This window comes from Lichenostomus cassidix, unplaced genomic scaffold (genome assembly GCF_008360975.1).
Source record: "Lichenostomus cassidix isolate B80296 unplaced genomic scaffold, HeHo_3.0 HiC_scaffold_43, whole genome shotgun sequence".
Lineage (NCBI taxonomy): Eukaryota > Metazoa > Chordata > Aves > Passeriformes > Meliphagidae > Lichenostomus > Lichenostomus cassidix.
The window spans coordinates 98,888-106,299 of NW_028147635.1; the positions used below are offsets into that span (position 1 = coordinate 98,888).

A 7,412-nucleotide genomic window follows, 5' to 3' on the forward strand; every position below is an offset into this window, starting at 1 on the left:
AGGGCTTGGGGGTGCTCAGCGTCCTCCTCTCCCGTGGGGAGGTGTGGGCCTTTGTGATTTCTTTGCATCGCAGGTGACTCATTGAGAGACCAAAGAGGAGACAAAGCATTTGATGTGTTCTGACGTTGGAGTTTATTTTGTCCGGTGTCCAGCGGATGCCCTGGGGCTCTCCGTCCTCCTCCCATTTGCCCCGGCCGCTGTGCTTTCCATCCTCGTTGCCCCGGCGCTGCTCCGACCGCCTTACCTTTGGTGAGCCGGGGTTGGTGTTCGACCCCCTCCGCTTTGGGGGCGTCACCGCACGTAACCGAGAGCGGTGGCGGCGATAAGAGGCGAATCGACGCAACCCACCTCCCTCCCTCCCTCCCTCTCTCCCTCCCTCCCACCCACCCACCCGCCCACAACACCCCGGGGCTCCATGCTGACGGCGCTGAGGGGCAGGGCCGGTGCCGGGGCTCCAGCGTTGGGGGGTGGGAGGGCGTGGAGCTGCGCTCCTCTGTGGCCGCGCGGCTGCTGTCGGCCTGCGCCGACGCCGGCGGCGTCCGCCCTCCTCGCCCCCCAAGGCTGCTGCTCCGCTGGCGGCTGCCCGAATGCTCCGCCCCCCCGCGCCCCTTCTTATACCCGCCACAAGCCACGCCCCCTCGTTTTCAGCCAATGGCAGCTCAGCGTCCACTGTGACGTCCAGGCGCCACCTGCCTTCGCTCTTTGTGACGTCACAATGTCGAGGTTTGACTCTCACCGAACGCCAGGCACTTCTGCTCTCTTCTGCCGCAGATGCGCAGGAGAGGGGAAAGAAAGAAAAAAAAACCCTTAAACACACTACATTCATGAGTTAAATGAGCTAGGACACTGATGGTAGGACACAACTGGGAATGGCATTGGGGTTGTGGTAAATACATATCATAATATTGACTTTTTCTAAATATTAGAATGGATGTTATGTGTAGAATTTTCATTCTTACAAATGTAGCCTCCTTATAGATCTTTGGCTGTGTAATAATAACTAATGCTTTTTTTTTCTGTTATTAACTGAACTTAGGCATAATGGTGGAGTAGCTGATTTTGTTATTCTAGAGTACTTGTGGTTCACTTGCAATAACTGAACCTCATGCTTGGTTGGAGAACATCCAAAGAACGGTGTGACGAAGACCCCTGCCGCTGACATTGCAGCTATCAGCAACTGTCATCTGCAGAGGCCACAGGACAGGGTTCAAGCTGGGGGTGACAACTCGACTGACCAAAACCACAGCCAAATGGACAGTGCACGCTCTAAAAGGCGAATCAGAGGAGAGGCCACGCTAAACAGTTCCTGGAACGTGAAAACGAGTTTGGGGAAAAGTTTAAATACGTATAATTGCTCATGAATACATATTGGGCTGGTCTAATAGGAAAGGTATTAAAAGACAGGTGTGCTTCTGACTAAGCTTCTGACTTAAACAGCCAGCGCTGTTAACTTTTGTCTGTGTCCCCTGTTGTCCTTTATCAAACTTCTAAATTTGAACAGGAGAGCGGAACCTCGCTTTTCAGAGGTTTAGGGCTAAGAATGCGATCGGGTTTAGGGCAGGAATTGGGGCTGGCCTTGTTACTTGGAGTGAAAGCTGGGGCTGGAGTGTGGGCTGGGGCTGGGGTGGAGGCTGGATTGAGGGCTGCGTTTGGGATTGGCATTGGGGTTCGACTTGGAATTGGGGCTGAGTTTGAGGTCAGGGTTAAATGTGGTGTTTGCTTCAGGGCTGAGGATTTAGGGAGGGGCTGGAATTGGGGCTGGGCTGGAAGTTAGGGCTGGGCTTTGGATTAGAGCTGGCATTGGCCTTAAGGCTAAACATGGTTTTTTGCCTTCAGCCTGGCCTTGGCACTGGGTGTGGGGCTGGACGAGTGTGGGACTGGGATGGGATGAAACAGGGGACTGTGAGTGTGTCTAAATGTGGGCTGAGCTTGAGGTCAGGATCAGGACGAGGTTTGGGACTGAATGCACGCCCAGCAGGCCAGGGCAGATGTCACTGCAGGATGTCCCTGCAGTGGTGCCAGCCCTCCTGAGGCACCAGCAAAGCTGGGGGGAGCCAGGTGGTCCCAGCTCCAGCTGCTGCCAGTTGCAGGTGCTCACAGTCCCCCTGCAGCTCTCCTGGAGCCCCTTTAGGCACAGAAAGGAGCTCTGAGGACTCCCTGGGGCTTCTCTTGTCCAGCTGAACAGCCCCAGCTCTCCCAGCCTGGCTCCAGACGTTCTCCAGCCCTGGGAGCATCTCTGTGGCTTCCTCTGGACTCTGCAGCAGCTCCACATCCCCCCGCTGGGATCCCAGGGCTGGGGCAAGCAGGGGGGAGGGGGTCTGTGGGGGAAGGTCCTCTCCTCTGCAGGGGCCGGGTGGCCTGCTGGAGTCAGATGGGCTCCTTCATCTGTCCATGAAGGACAAAAGGATTGTAGCCCCTGAGTTGGCTGGGCTGATTGAGAGGGCTTGAAACTCGGGCTGAAGGGGATGCGAGGAGGCTCTTGGGAGATGAGAGCGAGGGAGCTAAGGCAGAGTCAAGGCTGAAGCCAGAAGCCTTGCTGAAGTGCATGGACACTGACACACGCGGCATCAGTGGGGAAGAAAGCAGAGGAGCTGCAAGCCATGGTGGAGCAGGAAAGCTCTGAGGTCATTGTCATCACGGCAACGTGGTGGGATGACTTGCTTGGCTGCAGTACTGCAGTGGATGGCTCTATGCTCTTCAGAAGAGACCTCTCCCTGGCCAGGCGAGGGAGAAGAGGTGGAGGGGTGGCTCTGTATATCAGGGAGCATCTGGAGACCAGGGAACTTGAGATGAATGACGCTGTGCTCCAGGGCCTGTGGGTAAGAATCAGGGGGAAAGCCAACAAGGCTCCTACAATGCTGCTAGGAGTCTGTTGTTGAGCAGCCTAGCGGAATGAAGAGGCGGCTGAACTGTTCTCTAAGCAGCTGGAAAATGTCTGAAGATCAGCAGCCCTTGTTCTTGTAGGAGACTTCAAGCTGCTGTGTATCTGCTGGCAACTCGACACAGTGGAGAAGAGGCGGTCGAGGAGGTTCTTCCAGTGTATGGAGGAAACCAATTCCCTCAATTGAGAGAAACACCTGTGAGAAACAAATAATTTCACGTGAGAAATAAAATATTGTCATCGGTGCTGGCCACTTTCCACATGGGGAGATGCAGAGGAGTGGCCGAAGGATGAAACCTTACAAGACATTTCCATCTGGCAATTCATGGTTTTTTGTAGAAGGGAGAAGAAGTGGGATGAAGTTCCCGATGTGGACATGGGCAGATGATGGAATGGAACCTCTGCGAGAGCTCGTTTGCCAACCCCAAGCTCTGCAGAAAATCCAGTGCTGCAGGAAACACTAGTCAGCAAACTGACAAAAAGCTGGGAACACACATGGGAAGGAAAGAACACACATGGGAAGGAAAGCCATGTGTCAAATCAGCCACAGCCACCCAGGGCAGGGAGAAGGAGCTGTGTTTGCGGTCCCTCTCTCCCCGGGGGATGATCACAAGGGTCTCCATCCTTCTCAAGCCGGAGAGAGCCGGGGGGGGCGGGGCGGGGCGCTCTCCATGCCACTCACCCCGTGCCGGGGGCATGCTCGCTGGATTCTCCATCCTTCTCAATCCAGGGGATGCTTGGGGGTCTCTGTCCCTCTCACTCTGGGCCACGCTGGGGACCAAGGGGTCTCTGTCCCCCTCACCCCTGTGGTGACCCAGCCGAGGTCACGCCCCCTGCAGGACAGCCCGCAAGACCCCCAAGCATCCCCCGGTGCAAGAGGCAAAGAGACAAAGCAGGGCCAAGAGGGATGGAGACTCCCAGGGAGAGAAGAATGGAGCCACCAACAGGCACCGAGCAGGTGGAGAAGGACAGAGACACGCCCAGGACTCCCCAGGCAGGAGAGACATAGAGAGAACGCTGGGCCATCCTAGCTCCCTGTCCCGGATGAGGGCCGGGGCATTGTTGTCATCTTTGCTTTTGGAGGGCTTGGGGGTGCTCACCGTCCTCCTCTCCCATGGGGAGGTGTGGGCCTTTGTGATTTCTTTGCATCGCAGGTGACTCATTGAGAGACCAAAGAGGAGACAAAGCATTTGATGTGTTCTGACGTTGGAGTTTATTTTGTCCGGTGTCCAGCGGATGCCCTGGGGCTCTCCGTCCTCCTCCCATTTGCCCCGGCCGCTGTGCTTTCCATCCTCGTTGCCCCGGCGCTGCTCCGACCGCCTTACCTTTGGTGAGCCGGGGTTGGTGTTCGACCCCCTCCGCTTTGGGGGCGTCACCGCACGTAACCGAGAGCGGTGGCGGCGATAAGAGGCGACTCGACGCAACCCACCTCCCTCCCTCCCTCCCTCTCTCCCTCTCTCCCTCCCTCCCACCCACCCGCACACAACACCCCGGGGCTCCATGCTGACGGCGCTGAGGGGCAGGGCCGGTGCCGGGGCTCCAGCGTTGGGGGGTGGGAGGGCGTGGAGCTGCGCTCCACTGTGGCCGCGCGGCTGCTGTCGGCCTGCGCCGACGCCGGCGGCGTCCGCCCTCCTCGCCCCCCAAGGCTGCTGCTCCGCTGGCGGCTGCCCGAATGCTCCGCCCCCCCGCGCCCCGTCTTATACCCGCCACAAGCCACGCCCCCTCGTTTTCAGCCAATGGCAGCTCAGCGTCCACTGTGACGTCCAGGCGCCACCTGCCTTCGCTCTTTGTGACGTCACAATGTCGAGGTTTGACTCTCACCAAACGCCAGGCACTTCTGCTCTCTTCTGCCGCAGATGCGCAGGAGAGGGGAAAGAAAGAAAAAAAACCCTTAAACACACTACATTCATGAGTTAAATGAGCTAGGACACTGATGGTAGGACACAACTGGGAATGGCATTGGGGTTGTGGTAAATACATATCATAATATTGACTTTTTCTAAATATTAGAATGGATGTTATGTGTAGAATTTTCATTCTTACAAATGTAGCCTTCTTATAGATCTTTGGCTGTGTAATAATAACTAATGCTTTTTTTTTCTCTTATTAACTGAACTTAGGCATAATGGTGGAGTAGCTGATTTTGTTATTCTAGAGTACTTGTGGTTCACTTGCAATAACTGAACCTCATGCTTGGTTGGAGAACATCCAAAGAACGGTGTGACGAAGACCCCTGCCGCTGACATTGCAGCTATCAGCAACTGTCATCTGCAGAGGCCACAGGACAGGGTTCAAGCTGGGGGTGACAACTCGACTGACCAAAACCACAGCCAAATGGACAGTGCACGCTCTAAAAGGCGAATCAGAGGAGAGGCCACGCTAAACAGTTCCTGGAACATGAGAACGATTTTGGGGAAAAGTTTAAATGTGTACAATTGCTCATGAATACATATTGGGCTGGTCTAATAGGAAAGGTATTAAAAGACAGGTGTGCTTCTGACTAAGCTTCTGATTTAAACAGCCAGCGCTGTTACTTTTGTCTGTGTCCCCTGTTGTCCTTGATCAAACTTCTAAATTTGAACAGGAGAGCGGAACGTCGCTTTTCAGAGGTTTAGGGCTAAGAATGCGATCGGGTTTAGGGCAGGAATTGGGGCTGGCCTTGTTACTTGGAGTGAAAGCTGGGGCTGGAGTGTGGGCTAGGGCTGGGGTGGAGGCTGGATTGAGGGCTGCGTTTGGGATTGGCATTGGGGTTCGACTTGGAATTGGGGCTGAGTTTGAGGTCAGGGTTAAATGTGGTGTTTGCTTCAGGGCTGAGGATTTAGGGAGGGGCTGGAACTGGGGCTGGGCTGGAAGTTAGGGCTGGGCTTTGGATTAGAGCTGGCATTGGCCTTAAGGCTAAACACGGTTTTTTGCCTTCAGCCTGGCCTTGGCACTGGGTGTGGGGCTGGACGAGTGTGGGACTGGGATGGGATGAAACAGGGGACTGTGAGGGTGTCTAAATGTGGGCTGAGCTTGAGGTCAGGATCAGGACGAGGTTTGGGACTGAATGCACGCCCAGCAGGCCAGGGCAGATGTCACTGCAGGATGTCCCTGCAGTGGTGCCAGCCCTCCTGAGGCACCAGCAAAGCTGGGGGGAGCCAGGTGGTCCCAGCTCCAGCTGCTGCCAGTTGCAGGTGCTCACAGTCCCCCTGCAGCTCTCCTGGAGCCCCTTTAGGCACAGAAAGGAGCTCTGAGGACTCCCTGGAGCTTCTCTTCTCCAGCTGAACAGCCCCAGCTCTCCCAGCCTGGCTCCAGACGTTCTCCAGCCCTGGGAGCATCTCTGTGGCCTCCTCTGGACTCTGCAGCAGCTCCACATCCTCCAGCTGGGATCCCAGGGCTGGGGCAAGCAGGGGGAGGGGGTCTGTGGGGGAAGGTCCTCTCCTCTGCAGGGGCCGGGTGGCCTGCTGGAGTCAGATGGGCTCCTTCATCTGTCCATGAAGGACAAAAGGATTGTAGCCCCTGAGTTGGCTGGGCTGATTGAGAGGGCTTGAAACTCGGGCTGAAGGGGATGCGAGGAGGCTCTTGGGAGATGAGAGCGAGGGAGCTAAGGCAGAGTCAAGGCTGAAGCCAGAAGCCTTGCTGAAGTGCATGGACACTGACACACGCAGCATCAGCGGGGAAGAAAGCAGAGGAGCTGCAAGCCATGGTGGAGCAGGAAAGCTCTGAGGTCATTGTCATCACGGCAACGTGGTGGGATGACTTGCTTGGCTGGAGTACTGCAGTGGATGGCTCTATGCTCTTTAGAAGAGACCTCTCCCTGGCCAGGCGAGGGAGAAGAGGTGGAGGGGTGGCTCTGTATATTAGGGAGCATCTGGAGACCAGGGAACTTGAGATGAATGACGCTGTGCTCCAGGGCCTGTGGGTAAGAATCAGGGGGAAAGCCAACAAGGCTCCTACAATGCTGCTAGGAGTCTGTTGTTGAGCAGCCAAGCGGAATGAAGAGGCGGCTGAACTGTTCTCTAAGCAGCTGGAAAATGTCTGAAGATCAGCAGCCCTTGTTCTTGTAGGAGACTTCAAGCTGCTGTGTATCTGCTGGCAACTCGACACAGTGGAGAAGAGGCGGTCGAGGAGGTTCTTCCAGTGTATGGAGGAAACCAATTCCCTCACGTGAGAGAAGCACCTGTGAGAAACAAATAATTTCACGTGAGAAATAAAATATTGTCATGGGTGCTGGCCACTTTCCACATGGGGAGATGCAGAGGAGTGGCCGAAGGATGAAACCTTACAAGACATTTCCATCTGGCAATTAATGGTTTTTTGTAGAAGGGAGAAGAAGTGGGATGAAGTTCCCGATGTGGACATGGGCAGATGATGGAATGGAACCTCTGCGAGAGCTCGTTTGCCAACCCCAAGCTCTGCAGAAAATCCAGTGCTACAGGAAACACTAGTCAGCAAACTGACAAAAAGCTGGGAGCACACATGGGAAGGAAAGAACACACATGGGAAGGAAAGAACACACATGGGAAGGAAAGCCATGTGTCAAATCAGCTAC

The 7,412-nt window shown here is 55.4% G+C and overlaps 1 long non-coding RNA gene across 1 annotated transcript; it reads left to right on the forward strand.

Moving 5' to 3' along the window:
• Positions 1–3,560: 3,560 nt before the first annotated feature.
• On the forward strand, positions 3,561–4,283 carry LOC146421053 (uncharacterized). Its single transcript, XR_014848793.1, has 2 exons — positions 3,561–3,624; positions 3,665–4,283. It is a non-coding gene; the product is annotated as an uncharacterized LOC146421053 (long non-coding RNA).
• Positions 4,284–7,412: the final 3,129 nt, after the last annotated feature.